Genomic DNA, 15,579 nt, shown 5'->3' with positions numbered 1-15,579 from the left:
AGCTAGCTGCCATGTGAGTGTGTGTGTGTGTGCTTGAATGTGTGTGTGTGTGTGTGTTTGCTTGTTTGTTTGTGCTTCGTTTGTCGTATAAGTGATGAGTCAATTAACCCAACATTCCTCGAGGCCACATATTGCTTTAATTAAACAGACAAACAAAATTGCAACAGCAACAACAAAAGCAACAACAACTACCGCAATGCACTACATTCTGCCATTCATATTGTTGTTGCTCTAATGCTGACTTTTGTGGCTGTTTTTGTTCTTCTTTTTGTTGCAGTTGTTGTTGTTGTTGTTGTTGTTATTGTTGTGTGAGTTGCACAAAAATACGAACGCATCGATAAGTTAAATGGCAAACAAATATTTGCATTCCATATGCAATGCAATACACACGAACACACACACGCACAACCTTGAAAGCCCCTCAACAACAACAACAACAACACCAACAGCAGCAGCCAAAGTTGTGCTGCACTTGGTCTCTTAATTAAACTTTAATTACTTGTAATTAATAAAGTTGATTTAATCTAGCAAACATGTTAATTTCTCTTGTTTTTGTTTTATGGCCAATTGTGTGGGTACACACGTGTGTGTGGATGCATTATGTATGTATATGTATATGCGCTTGTGTATTTGTGTGCTGTATACATAGAACTATGTATGTCTACGTAATGCATTAACTAACGTCTGTAGCGCCCTGGAGTAGGCAACAAACGAAGATTTTATATATGCATAAATCTTATTTATTATTGTTTTTAATAAATACATACATATATATATATATATATGTATATATATATTTATAATTTATTACAATTATTACATTTTTCGACTTCTAGATGTACTAAGTTTATGAACGAATCGTAAAAATAATTAATTCTCTTGGAAAATTTTAGCTGTTTTTCATAGTTCTTATTTTTCAAAAGAAAAATTTATTTTTCATTTGGCTAATGTTTTGCTTAGTGCACTACTATTTTTATGAACAAAACTATATATATATATATATTAGCTATACTATGATTCTGACTAATGCTAACAGAGCACTATAAGAATCAGTATAGAGTGCTCGCAAGAAAGAGCTAAGCAAATCTATGGAATGCCTTGATGATAGTCCTCCTCTCAATTCAGAGTCTTAATAAGCTGAAGCATTTAGTGACTGCCTTTTGGGCAACTTGATCTAAAAAGAGTTTAGCCAACGATAACAAACACAGAATCTAGTGCTTTGGGGAAGAGAGACTTATAGAGCAGCAACATTTGATGTATTTAAAGTCAAGACTTGGCTGGGTACGACTTGAGGGTGGCGGTGTCTAAGCTTTCTCCTAGTTCTAGCCCAGGCGCTAGCAGCGTCTAACCAGGCTAATTGGGTGAGAGTCTGCTCTCGAGAGATCTTTTTTGGCCAACTCTTGGATGAGACTTCTCCCGATGGCGCTGAATCAAATCTCGCATTGCAGCCCGAGCTATGCAGACGAAAGACAAATAGAAATGCTCTATAGCTCGTATCGGGTGCTTATTAGCTAATGCAAGGCAAGAGCATGCATGCAAATAAACGAATCGGCAAGAGATTAGTTGCTTACTTGGAGTGCTTTGCGGGAACGGCGTAAGCCTGGCTGTTGAAGCACAGAGGGACAGCACTTGGACACTGGCTCAGAGCGATGCTTGTAGAGGGCCAGTGGAAAAGTGGATTTTGAATTGTGGATCAATTGTAGTGTGGGCGGGGGGTATGCACTGCGGGGTTCATTAGGTGGCGTCCGAGGCAAAACAGACCAGAACATAAGCCAAACAATTTGCTCGATGATTGTCGAACAATGGAAAATGGAAAATGGAAACTGGGAATGAAAAACGGAGGAAAGCGTGCGCATGCAAATTGCAGCAATTGAAAAGAAAATGAAACAAAACACAGCTCAACACAGGAGAACACAACACAACACCGTTCAGCAACAAAGCGAACCCGAACAAACACACATCGAGAGCGTATTGGGAGTTTAGTTGAGGACGAGGATGCGGCTGGGATTTGAGGAGCGCAGAACAATGCCAACAATGACAGCAAACTGCAAACAAATTTTGCATACAGAGCGCAACAATCGAGACGGTGTGTGGGTGGGAGCGAGTCGGTGCATTGCGGCAGCCAGGCGGGTGCGGGAGCGGGACAGCTGCAGCCGAAAGGGAATCAAATCGCTCAAAGGACTTCCACTTGAATGTTTTCCAAGACAATTGCAAACAACACACACACATACACACACAGAGGCGAAGCTGCACGAATGTGCCAGCTCCTTAAGTCGCTCAATGCGAGCTGCTGCGAGTCCTTGGCATAGCTTTGCAGTCCCTATTCGATTCTCCACGTTCGGGATGAGCCGCCACACTTGATCGACTTCTGACTTCTTCCGTGCCTTGCAACGAGTGCAATTTAGCGAACTCCACAATATGTTTCCACGTCCAGGGTATATCAATACATACCCTGTACAGAGGCACAAATCCCATGCACCTTTCAGCTCTGATTGTTGGTTGAATAGCTCCTCAGACAGTTGAGTTTTCTTTTTCCTTTCCTTTCCTGCTGCCGTCTGCCGTCTGCCGTCTACCGTCTGCCGTCTGCTCCCTCCGATATTTGATACAAATCGAAAGCGACGAGCTGGAAACGTCGAGGATCAAGCATTCAAGTATGCGGCCTTTTTTATTCCATTTTCAAATTGCAAATTGGCGGAAATTGGGAAATTCGCAACACGGTGAAAACGTGAAAAGCATTGTGAAGCCAAGAAATCAATTGCCCAGCTCAAAATTGAGCAAAGCAAACATCAATTTAATTGCATGAAAGCAGGATGCAATTGTACCACAGGTAAGACATATTTATAGCAGCTATATATACATATGTACATCAACTGTATATATATAAACTGAAGAAATTTAAGAAATATTTTAGCTAAAATATTTCATAACACTTTATATTTATATTCAGGTTGCAAATTGATTTAACTTTAATATGAAATAATTTATTTATATTTTTTTTATTTTATTTAAATTAATTATTAATTGTATCTTTTCTTTTCACTTTTTTTTGCACTTAAATAATTATCTTAATTATTTCTTTATTCTCAATAATTTTTTTGTCTTAAAAATATAAAATTTTACATAAACATATTTTTTAAAAATTATAATAAATACATGCAAATTAAGCAATATTTAAAAATATAAAATATTAAAAATATAATTTTATTACATTAATAATTTTAATTTTAATTTTAATTTAAATATAAAATATTTTTTATTCATTTTTTTTTTGCAAATTATATTTTATTATTTAATTTATTTCAATTCAATATTAATTATGACACAAAATAAAAAAATTAACTAAATTTAATAAAAAAATTTCACATTTTAAAATAAAAAATAGTTGACATTTTTCCTTTTACTTTAATTTTTTAACTTATTTAGTTTTAATATAATATATTTACTTGATTTTATTGTTAATTATTTTTATTATATTATTTCATTTTCTGTGTTTTTTCAATAAATATAAACGTTTTTGTGCTTAAAAATAAAATAAAAAGGAATAACTCTGGAGACTAAGAAATATTCAAAATTGAAATAAAAATATTTGATAATTCAAATATTTTTATTTTCATATAAAGTTCTTTATAAAATGTTTTGTTTCAACGAGCTATGTTTTTTTATTTTAAATACGTTTTTTTATATAATTTTTATTGATTGTTTTCATTATTCATTTAATTATTATTATATACACGAAATTTTGCATAAAATAATAAAATATAATTTATTTACTATTCATTTAATTTAAAATAAATACTAAAATATGCTTAAATTATATATTTAGTGAAGTAATTTAAGCTTCAATTTGTGGAGCAAATTATTTTCTATCAGGCATGAGTCGAAGTCTTCCCTATTATTTTTCAAGTTATTTATTGGAAATGCTGCTTACGCGACTCGAGGTTTGCGGCTCGAGGATTGAGCCCTGTCCATGCTCAGTTTCCGCACACATTTGGCCAATCGCTGGCCAATTCTTTGGGCACGCATTGCACACACTGGGCCGGAACTCATTCTCTATGGGCACATCCAAGTTCTATATATATATATTTTTTTTTATGGTATACGGTTGACTCACACCCGGGGCAGAGGCACTCAATGGCTTCTGGGCCCTCGCAGATTGTTGTTGTTTTTTGCACGTCCTGGGCCGCCCGCGACGAATCGCCGTTTCGTCGAGATTCGGAATGCGGCATCAAATTGGGAATCCCAATGGAAAGGGAAAGGCAACGGCAACGACAAGGGCAAGGGCAAGGGCAAGGGCAACAGCGACAGGCGAAGGGAATTGTATTGGGAATGGGACAACGCGAACGCAACTATTTTTTATGCCTGGTCGACTTCCTCTATGCCAGCTCACCCCCTCCTTTCCAACATCATCATCTTCTTCTTCTTCTGCTTCTTTTTTTATGAGCAACTATAATTGTTTTGGCTAAGGACGTGGACGCGGCCGAGACGACGACAGTCAGTCTGCCAGAGCGGCCATCATTTGGGATTAGTATGCGTGTGCGTGTGCGTGTGTGGATGTGTGTGTGCGTGTGCGTGTGCGTGTGTGGATGTGTGTGTGCGTGTGCGTGTGTGTTGACCTTTTGCATCTGCCAGAGGTCGTGGCTGTGGCCAAGCATTGGCAGCAGGGGTCGGGGGTTCGCTGGTTCGGGGCTCGGGGATCGGGGCATCCGTATAGCCCAGGAAGCCGTGCTCGTTATGAAGTCACGCTCATTGCTGCTCATATATAAATTAAGATCCCTAAATGCTGACAAAGGGCACTAATTCAATGGCAATAAAACGGATATTAAACACACATCGAACTGGCTACCGACTCGGCCTCTGACCAGCAGGGGCTAGCTGTGGGGAGGGGGGCGTGGCGAGCAGCAGAAGAGCGGGCGGGGGAGGGGGGACACCCCATGATCTGAAAATACATAACGCAACCAACGATGCTCATCGATGATCATCATGATCATCATGATCATCATTGCTGCATTAATGAATCGAACGCGTATAAAAAAAAAAATAAATTTCTTTTCGATCTTTTTTATTCTTTATGAAAGAAGAAAATGTTGAAAGAAATCTTAGATAGAGCGAAAGTTCGTCGTCGCGCTGTTGTCCCAGCCCTAATTCATTTTTCTAATTTCCACATTTCTCAGATAACAACGGTTCGTTGGGGCAATGGGCTTATGTAGATAGAGAGGTGTGGATAGGGGGCTGGGGGACAGGGGTGGGGGCGATTTGGCTGCCAATTCATTTTGTGTTATTATTTATGGACCGCTGTCAACTGGAACAATTGCGCGACTGCAACTGGTCTTCAAATGCTGGCTCTCTGTCGAGCCGCTGCCTGGGGCACTCGGATGTCAAAGGTCAGTCACACTGCGGGCCAGTTGCTCAGGTGCCGCTGCCGTGTCACATCATAAATTAACAATTACCAACCAATTATTGGTCACAACAATGCGACAGGAAGCCGAACAGCATTTCTCGCATTCTCCTCGCAGCCGAACAAATCATTCAGCAGCCCATTAGAAGTAGTTGGAGGAGTTGCAGCAGGAGGAGTCGCAGCACTTCCATTCGACGGTACTCTGCTAGGCCAACGTGCGGTTGCCCTAGCTCAATTCAATTGATATCAAGCGACACTTGCCGCAGCTCTTCGACTGGACTGACCGGAAATGAAGGAGGCAGCAAGAAAGGGACTCACTGCGAGCCACGACGTCCTCAAGGTGGTCCGAATGGCAAGGTACGACTCGTTCAGGTGCTATTGTGCAATTGAGTTCCTGTTTCCGATTGCAACCGAATGCGGCAAGAGGAAGTTGAAATGCGTCGATTCAACTTTGATTTAAGTCACAGTGGGCTGTAGAGAATATGCCTTAAATATCAGATATCGATCATGAATATAGAATATACATATAGAATAGATGTGACAGCAATGCTCTAATCTGTATGCACATAGATCACAGTTAGAATACATATAGTTCATATATAAAATAGATCCAGATTACAGGATAAGCTAAGATATATGCCCATAGGTCAGATATAGGCAGTGTGTGTAATAGATACAGATGCGATACAGATTGAAAAAGTATATAAAAAAAGTAAAGAAAAGATAGTCTATATCTACATATATCCGAGGAAGTTATATATATATATATATATATATATATATATGTTCTGTGTACATATAGATAAGATATAAGTAATATATCTCAGATCTATGTGAATATAGTCACGATATCTATTATATATTATTGTATTAGCTGCAGCTGGAACTGGAGTTGACCCACACATAGAGACAGCTGAAGTGCCTTGCCTTGAATTAGATCTAAGTGTAATCATATATATATATTATATATATATATATCCAGCTAGAGTTTCAGATCCAGTTCCAATTCGAATTCCAGTGTCAGTTCCAGTTAAAGTTCCAGTTCCAGTTCCAGTTCCAGTTCCAGTTTCAGTTTTAGTTTCAGTTCCAGTTTCAGTTTCAGTTCCAGTTAAAGTTCCAGTTCCAGTTCCATAAACATGTTCTATGCTCGCAAGTCTTATGAGTGTCGTCTGAGTGACATTATACGCATATATATCTATATACAGAGATTATCAACATTTCAGAGATGTCTGATATGTATACAATCAGATCATATATATATTATAGATATCTCATCCGAATACACATAGATCATTCATATATAATAGATATTTAATGTCTACACATAGCTCATAAATAGATAGATGTCTTGCCTGATGATAGATATATAGATGTATAGATGTATGTATACCTAAAGTAGACATGTATACTTTAGATATACATAGATCATCGATATATTATATATATCTATTGTGTGTAGTTAAATTTATACTTGAAACATATGTTCTATGTGCAGACTTTAATGCCTCGGAAGACCGCAGATTTGCCTTACACAGTCAATTAGTTAACAAGTTTTCATGTGAGCTTATCTAAGTCCTATTTATAGTACGAGATATTAGCTTGATAGTAAATTAGTTTAGTTGGTTTAATAACTTTGACCTATTCAAAGTCAAGAGTCTAGGATTTGAGCCGGCGAATCCTTGGCGCGAGTTCTCTGGCAATTGAACCAAAGTTGAATTTTTCAATTGCTCTCAATTACGAGCTGAAGTGAAGTCGTCGATTGGCAACAACAGGGATTACAGGGTATGCGGTGAACTTTGCAAAGTGTTTGTTCAGCTCAGATTTCCGTTGATAGCCGGCTAGCGGGAGAGGCAGAGGTTGCTATGGTCGGAAAGGGGCTCACGGTGGGGTGCTTAAGAAAGTTCCATGTCGATGGCTGTTAGCCTTTTGTAATCCGCGTACGCTGCAGATATTAACCAAATTATTTAACAAATCGTTGACATTAGACATCAAATTTTCCCCAAAAAAAAAAGAAGTAAAACAAGGCAAATCAATCAAACGATTGGAAAAGCGTTCCCAGGCAACCCAAAGCAACAAGCAGCGGAGGCAAGGCGACCACCCTGGGCGCACCCTGTGCCAGGCTAGAACGTGGCTTGGGCCTTGGGGCTTGGAGCTCGGAGCTTGGGGGTAGACAAGGTAACAAGCTGCAACCGGTCCCTGGTACCTGCCAGTCTACAAGTTGCAGCTCGCGTCGCAGTTGGAGTCGTAGCCAGAGAGGGGCATCGAGCTAGGGGGAGGGGGAGTGGGCTCTGCCGCTTTGGATACCACGCTGTGCCGCTTATTAATGACACACAATTTTTGTATCATTTACGGGTCACAATAATGTGTGCTGCAGCGCTCTTCCGATCTGTTCTGGCCTCCGCTGTGCCCGCCCTCCGATCGGGCTCCATACAGACGCATGTGTATATTGCGGCGTTGCACAGAAGCGCATTCTTAAGCGCTGCCACGGCTGCCGTTGTCGATGCCGCTGCCGATGCCAATGCCGATGCCAATGCCGATGCTGCTGCTGGACAGTGGCCAGCTTCGATAATTTATTATGCGAGAAATCTTATTCACGTGACTTATTTGCTTCTGAATGCCAACGCGACACAACGATCGCCGAGCCACACAGGAATCAGAACACAACATGCGGCAAGGCCCCACCACCACCGCCTCCCGCAACGACTCTGCGACACTTTCAGCATTTAGGTGGAAGCTCGACCAGTTGCCCGGTTGGCCAGTTGAACTGTTGACCAGTTGGACACTTGGTCCGATGAGTCATGCCCAGATAGACAGACAGAGACAGAGAGCGAGAGCGAGAGAGAGGGAGTAGCATCTGGCGGTGCCTTGATGTGGGTCCCAACAAAACAGAAAACACACCTAGCGAATGCGACCATCTCAGCAGGTCTGACAATTCATTTGATTTTTGAAATGCCCCAACCAGAGCATTATGAATATTAAAAGCAGTACGCTTCTCGGATTCAGATTTAGATTGGCCGTACAAATGCTGAACCAAATTAGTTATTTCAATATTAATATTAAAATAAATATTAATATAAAAATATATAAAAACAAAATATTTAAAAATATATAAAATATATAACAATATATAAAACAAAACAAATTGTAGATTAGTAAAATGAATAAATAATAAAATAAATAAAATATGTTTTTAAAAATGCTTAATATAATAAATTAATATTTAATAAAAAATACAAATGCATATTATATTTTACTTATATATATAATATGCATAAAATAATTATATATACAATAATTCTATCTATGTCGATTTGCTATAAAAAATATTTAACAAGTAGCAATATATACCTTTTTATATAGGTATTCTATAAATTGTTTTAAAATTAAAAATTAACAATTTAAATATAAATTATACTAACAATACAAAAGTAAAAGAAAAATACAATATTAATAAAATTACATAAAATTAAAAATTAAAAATTAAAAAAACTGCTTTTTTCGTTAAATAATTTAAATACATTTCATATAAATGTAAGAGTTATTTTAACTTATTATATATGTGAATTATTATTATAAAGTAAATTTAATAATAATATATAGAAAAACAAATTAAACACGTTACAATAGAATATTAAAAATACAAATTCAGTCATGAACTATTTTGTTTGTTTACTTCAAAATATATTTGAAATTATTTTGATATATTTTGTTGACTTAAAGATTAATAATAAAAATAAATTTGAATATAAATAATGTATTCGAGCATGCGATAGTAGCGTATGTTGCAGTTCGCTGTTATCCATTGTGGGATTTTACATTTTAGTTAACGCTTTTGCTTTGCTTTGCTTTAATTTATTTTCATTTGGGCCGCGTGCGATTTTTATGCTCATTTTTGTCGAAGACATTTAATGATCGCATATAATTTGAGAATGCGATGGCAAAGGCGAAGGCGATTGTGTGTCCGTGTCCCTGGATACCCTGCCAGCTGACACCCCCTGCGGCCCGGCATGCCCGGCCTCTGCCCCCATCTCGCGTCATCGTCCGTGTCGTTGCTGCAGTTGCTCATAATTTTATGGGAGCTGCTTGGGAGCCCCTTCAAAAACACTGGCAAAATTTATGCACATTCCTACCGCCTGCCTCCGTCGCCTGGCAACAACAACAATCACAATAACAACAACAAAGACAATTTGCATACCAAAAGGTGCAAGGACGGCAGCAGGCAGCACACTAAAAAGGAGCCGCTCGCGCTGTTGGAGCTCTTAACAAATTTGTTCAGCCAACACGCCCAAAACTCAAGCTGGCTAACAGAGAAAGGTAGGCTCAGAGGGAGAGAGAGAGTGAGCGAGGGCGGGCAGAGCGAGAGAGAGAGAGAGATCCCCAGCCATGATCCCTGTCGACGGCGACACAGCCTCCATCTAATTACGGACGCGTGCAAGGGTCGAGGTTTTGCTTTCGGTTCGGTTTGGTTCGGTTCGCTTTTGGGCTGTCTGTCGGGCTGCTTCGATCTGTTTCGTTACGCTTCTGGTTTTTGGTTTCTTTTCACTCCACTGCGGTGACAACATGAAAGGCCCAACATCTGAAAGCCAATGCCGCAAAACAGACAACATCCAACAATAGCAGCAACGACAACAACAACAGCTGTGGTTATAGCGGGTCAATCAGGCAGCGCAGGTTACATGCCTCTCTAGGTGTGGCTGACAGTCCAAGCCAGTCGACTCCAATTGCCTGACTTCAGATCCAAATCAGCGTGCTTATCGCCAAGGATTGTTACCTTAAAGAAGTGCAGCAATTGGTGGAAAATTGGTGCATTGCATTAAAAACATTCAGATACATAACATACATAACATACATAACATACACAACATACACAACATACATAACATACATAACATACATAACATACATAACATACATAACATACATAACATACATAACATACTTAACATACATAACATACATAACATACATAACATACATAACATACATAACATACATAACATACATAACATACATAACATACATAACATACATAACATACTAACATACATAACATACATAACATACATAACATACATAACATACATAACATACATAACATACATAACATACATAACATACATAACATACATAACATACATAACATACATAACATACATACATACATAACATACATAACATACATAACATACATAACATACATAACATACATAACATACATACATACATAACATACATAACATACATAACATACATAACATACATAACATACATAACATACATAACATACATAACATACATAACATACATAACATACATAACATACATAACATACATAACATACATAACATACATAACATACATAACATACATAACATACATAACATACATAACATACATAACATACATAACATACATAACATACATAACATACATAACATACATAACATACATAACATACATAACATACATAACATACATAACATACATAACATACATAACATACATAACATACATAACATACATAACATACATAACATACATAACATACATAACATACATAACATACATAACATACATAACATACATAACATACATAACATACATAACATACATAACATACATAACATACATAACATACATAACATACATAACATACATAACATACATAACATACATAACATACATAACATACATAACATACATAACATACATAACATACATAACATACATAACATACATAACATACATAACATACATAACATACATAACATACATACATACATAACATACATAACATACATAACATACATAACATACATAACATACATAACATACATAACATACATAACATACATAACATACATAACATACATAACATACATAACATACATAACATACATAACATACATAACATACATAACATACATAACATACATAACATACATAACATACATAACATACATAACATACATAACATACATAACATACATAACATACATAACATACATAACATACATAACATACATAACATACATAACATACATAACATACATAACATACATAACATACATAACATACATAACATACATAACATACATAACATACATAACATACATAACATACATAACATACATAACATACATAACATACATAACATACATAACATACATAACATACATAACATACATAACATACATAACATACATAACATACATAACATACATAACATACATAACATACATAACATACATAACATACATAACATACATAACATACATAACATACATAACATACATAACATACATAACATACATAACATACATAACATACATAATGTTGCATATATGTAACACGAAGACACTTAATCAGATATCGATGCAATGCAATGACTCCAGTTGATGGCTATCATTCACACCCTTCGTATGATCTTGGCTCTCTGAGGTGTCCTAAATATGCACAACAGATTTGATCGTATTAGATGGGAAATTTGAGATGTGGTCCGTGTACGGCGCCCGAAAGCACGCTACGAATTTTGGCAAAGCAGGCAGCTGGCATTGGATTGAATTGAAGCAGTTTGAACAATTGAGCAAATCGACAGCAAATCAGCTATGAATTTATTGTTGAAATATGAAACATGCATATATACATACATACCTGTGTGTGTGTGTGCCTATGCAATCAAAGGGCCCAGGCACAATTCATCTCAATATGCCAATGTTGCTTTCAACGGGCGCATTGTTTGGACATCAAACCCAGAGCCGGGTGCTCTAAGTAGCCTGAGAGAGCAACACCAGCAGCCAAGATGGAAAATACAAATCAGAATGAGGTAGACTGGCAGTCGCCATAGCCAGCGACTGAGGACCAGACCGGGTCCGACACACACACACAGAGACAGCGAGAAAGACAGAGACCAAGACCGAGACCGAGACCAAGACCGAGACCCAATTTCAATTCCAAGTTGTTGCAGCTAAAAAGAAGGATTATCCCAGCAATGATCAATATTGAAAGAATGAAGACATATCAATATGGGCACGTTGTCTATGCATGTGCATTCAGTAGGCCAATTCACACACACACACACACACACACGCACACAGTAGCGTTGGCGTTGGCGGCGTCAGCTCAGACTTGAAAACAACTTGTGGACGAAACCGGGGCTCAAGAAATTGAAAGGTTAAGCAAAACAAAGCCAGGAACGAGGGATTGAGAAAAAAACAAAAAAAAAATATATATATATATGTATATATATATATATAAAATAAAGCGTAGTAGGGAAAAGGGAAAGGGATTGGGATTGGGATTGGGAATGCGAATGGTATTGAAGACGGGCCCAGGCTACGGGCTCTGTGCCGAGTGCTGGCCAAGTCGAGCATGAAAGAAAGTAAAAATCAATTTGAACTCGAGCAAAACAATTACTTTCTCATATGTGCGTGGGCAAGAGAGCTCGGATATTTGGTTGTCTTCAATCCGCACGTAAATAGTGTCAATCAAAAAGGTTGCACAACAACAGCAGCTCAAGCAACCGTTGCACCGTCTCCTACTGCTACTCCTACTGCTACTGCTACTGCTACTGCTACTCCTACTCCAATTCCGATTTCAATTCCAACGCCAACTGCAGCGCTGCATTCTTGGAACCGGTGTCTCTCGTCTCGCTGGTTCTCTTCAATCAAGCTGTGGCCATTGTTGGCAACTCGTTTGGGAAATCTCTGAACTTTTTTGTTCCCAATGAGGGCTTAACGTTTACAGTACGCCTCGTCAGTTCGCTGCCATTGTTGATCTTGTCAATGTTTTGTCAGCAATCGCCCAATATGCCCTGCCCGACATCAAATCACATAACATATAACAGCATACATCAAATTTGATTGACGCCACGCATTGTTGCTGATTGCTGTGAGGCACACCTGTCCATATATTGGCCAGCCAGCTCACCCATAACTCACAGTCAAGCAACTTAACTTTTTATCAGAAATTCCCTTTACTTAACTTGAAATGAAAATTTTCTTTTTTTTTTTGGCTCAAGCTTCAAATACAAATTTTTATTCTAGATCATTTTGAACTTGATAATAAAACACATTTAAATCTGTAAGCTTTTTCAGTAATTAAATGATAAGACTGCTGAATGGGCGCAAAGAAACCTTTTGGCTCGATCAAAGCAGGATAATGCCTCATATATGTTTTATGTCTTGATATGTCGCTTCTACATTTGTCTATCTAGTGGTCCGGTGGGTCAAGTGGTTCAGTTTGTTTGTTTTATAGCTAATTATACAAACATCTTAACTGATTCTTATATATAATAAATCTAGTCAAGAGGTAACACTCAGCCTGGCCTCATATACTCGACTCTAAAGTGCTTCTACAGCACTTTTAAGCAATTTATTTTATCACATTATATATATATATATATATATATATGTATATAAGTAGTCGAGTGTGATTTTGTAGGGTATCTGCTATCGGCTATAGGCCATTTATTAATTATTTTTCTGGCTGGCTCATCCGTAAGCCAAGCACTTTTGATTATCCTGTGAAATGTTTCTCTGCCAGCGGCCAACAATGTGCATAATATGTAATAAACCATGCAACACTTATAACAATCAGCCCATCCTCCTCCGACGCTGCTGCCCTCGCGCCTGCCACGCCCCCGTTGCGGCCCACTCGCTGGCTGAGTAGGACAGACTGGAGTGCATTTAATTAATGCAATTAAACGGAAGGCAAACCAAACAAATCTCCGAGGGACCATAGTGCGCTGCCGTAAACTTTTGCAGCCCCAACAACAGCAACAACAACAGCTGCAACAGCAGCAACAACAAAGTGTGGCACACGGTGGCAATGGCTGCGCAGCTGGCGTTGGCGTTGGGCCTCGCCTCCAATGCCACCATGGGCCTCACCCTCTTTAATCACCGCCATAAGATTGTCCATAAAAACGCGCCCAAAAAAATAACAACAACAACGGCAGCAGCAGCAGCACCAGCAACCGTTGCAGGTTCCCAATCGCCCAGACAATAAACGAAGCAAGACGCTGGCTGCTCCAACAGCCAACAGCCAACAGCCAAGAGCCGCTCGCTGGTCAGCTCCTCGCGCACGAATCGGTAGCCTAATCCCCTGTTGTACGACTAATAACATTGTTACGATTAATGCTTCTTTTTTTTGTTGTTGCTGTTGCTGTTGCTGCTGCTGCTGCTGCTGCTGCTGCGGTTGTATATATTTTTTTTCGATTTTTCTGGCTGCCTTTTATTTATTTATGCTCTCGCATGCTGCCTTCTGCCATAGCTTTTCTTATAAGAATGGTCAGGCATTGGCTAGTCTAACCCCCGACCCCTCCCCCCGCTCCACACACACACACACACACTCTCCCCTGGCCATGGCTTGGCAATACAGCTACCGTGGCTGCCTCGAAATCAAGTTTCGTTAAGTGAACTCAAAGATGCTCTCGGGCTTTGCCGCAAGACTTTGCGACGCAGTTGAATGCGTCTCTCTCTCACTGTGAGTGTGTGTGTGTGTCTGTGTGTGTGTGTATATTTTTTATATCTTGAAAAGAATTCGTTTGATATTAGCGCGCTGTATCGCGCTTGTGCTGCTTCATATATCAAAAATTATTATGACGATTTTATGCGTTCGAAATGTCGTCTCATTATTAAACAAAAAGCCAAAAGCAAAGCAAAATACAGAAAGAAGTAAAAGAAAGATATATATATATATATAATCATATCTATATAAGTGTGTATATGCATGCATATAAAACTGAAGTTTTGTAGTCTTTTGGCTTTGAAGATCTTTTGTATTATTGATTTTTGTTGTCGCTGGCTCAGTCAAGCCGCAGCCGCTGCATGGCTCAGGAAAAATGAGAAAGAAAAAATTAATTATGAGGCGTCGAGCATGGGTAATATATGCATGGTGCGGTAGCCCAGACAAGCGAGCCAATTTGTAGGCCCATTGCCAAAAAATCAAAATGAAAGAGCCAGAAAGAAGCAGCAGCAGCAGAGCGATCAAAGCCCAAACAGCAAAGTGCTGCCCCGTTTTGGGGGGCGAAAGAAAGCGTCGAGTTTTGGGGCTTTGTGTTATTTGTGTATTATTCCTATTATTGATATTATTTCATATGCTCTTCGCCTTTTCTTCGCATTTTATTGGAACGAAAACTTTACAAACTATCATCGAACCTCGTCGCTGCTGGGGGAACTACCTGA

Source organism: Drosophila hydei, unplaced genomic scaffold, assembly GCF_003285905.1.
Source record: "Drosophila hydei strain 15085-1641.00,03,60 unplaced genomic scaffold, DhydRS2 tig00000250-arrow-arrow-pilon, whole genome shotgun sequence".
Lineage (NCBI taxonomy): Eukaryota > Metazoa > Arthropoda > Insecta > Diptera > Drosophilidae > Drosophila > Drosophila hydei.
This window is presented reverse-complemented; position numbering follows the sequence as displayed.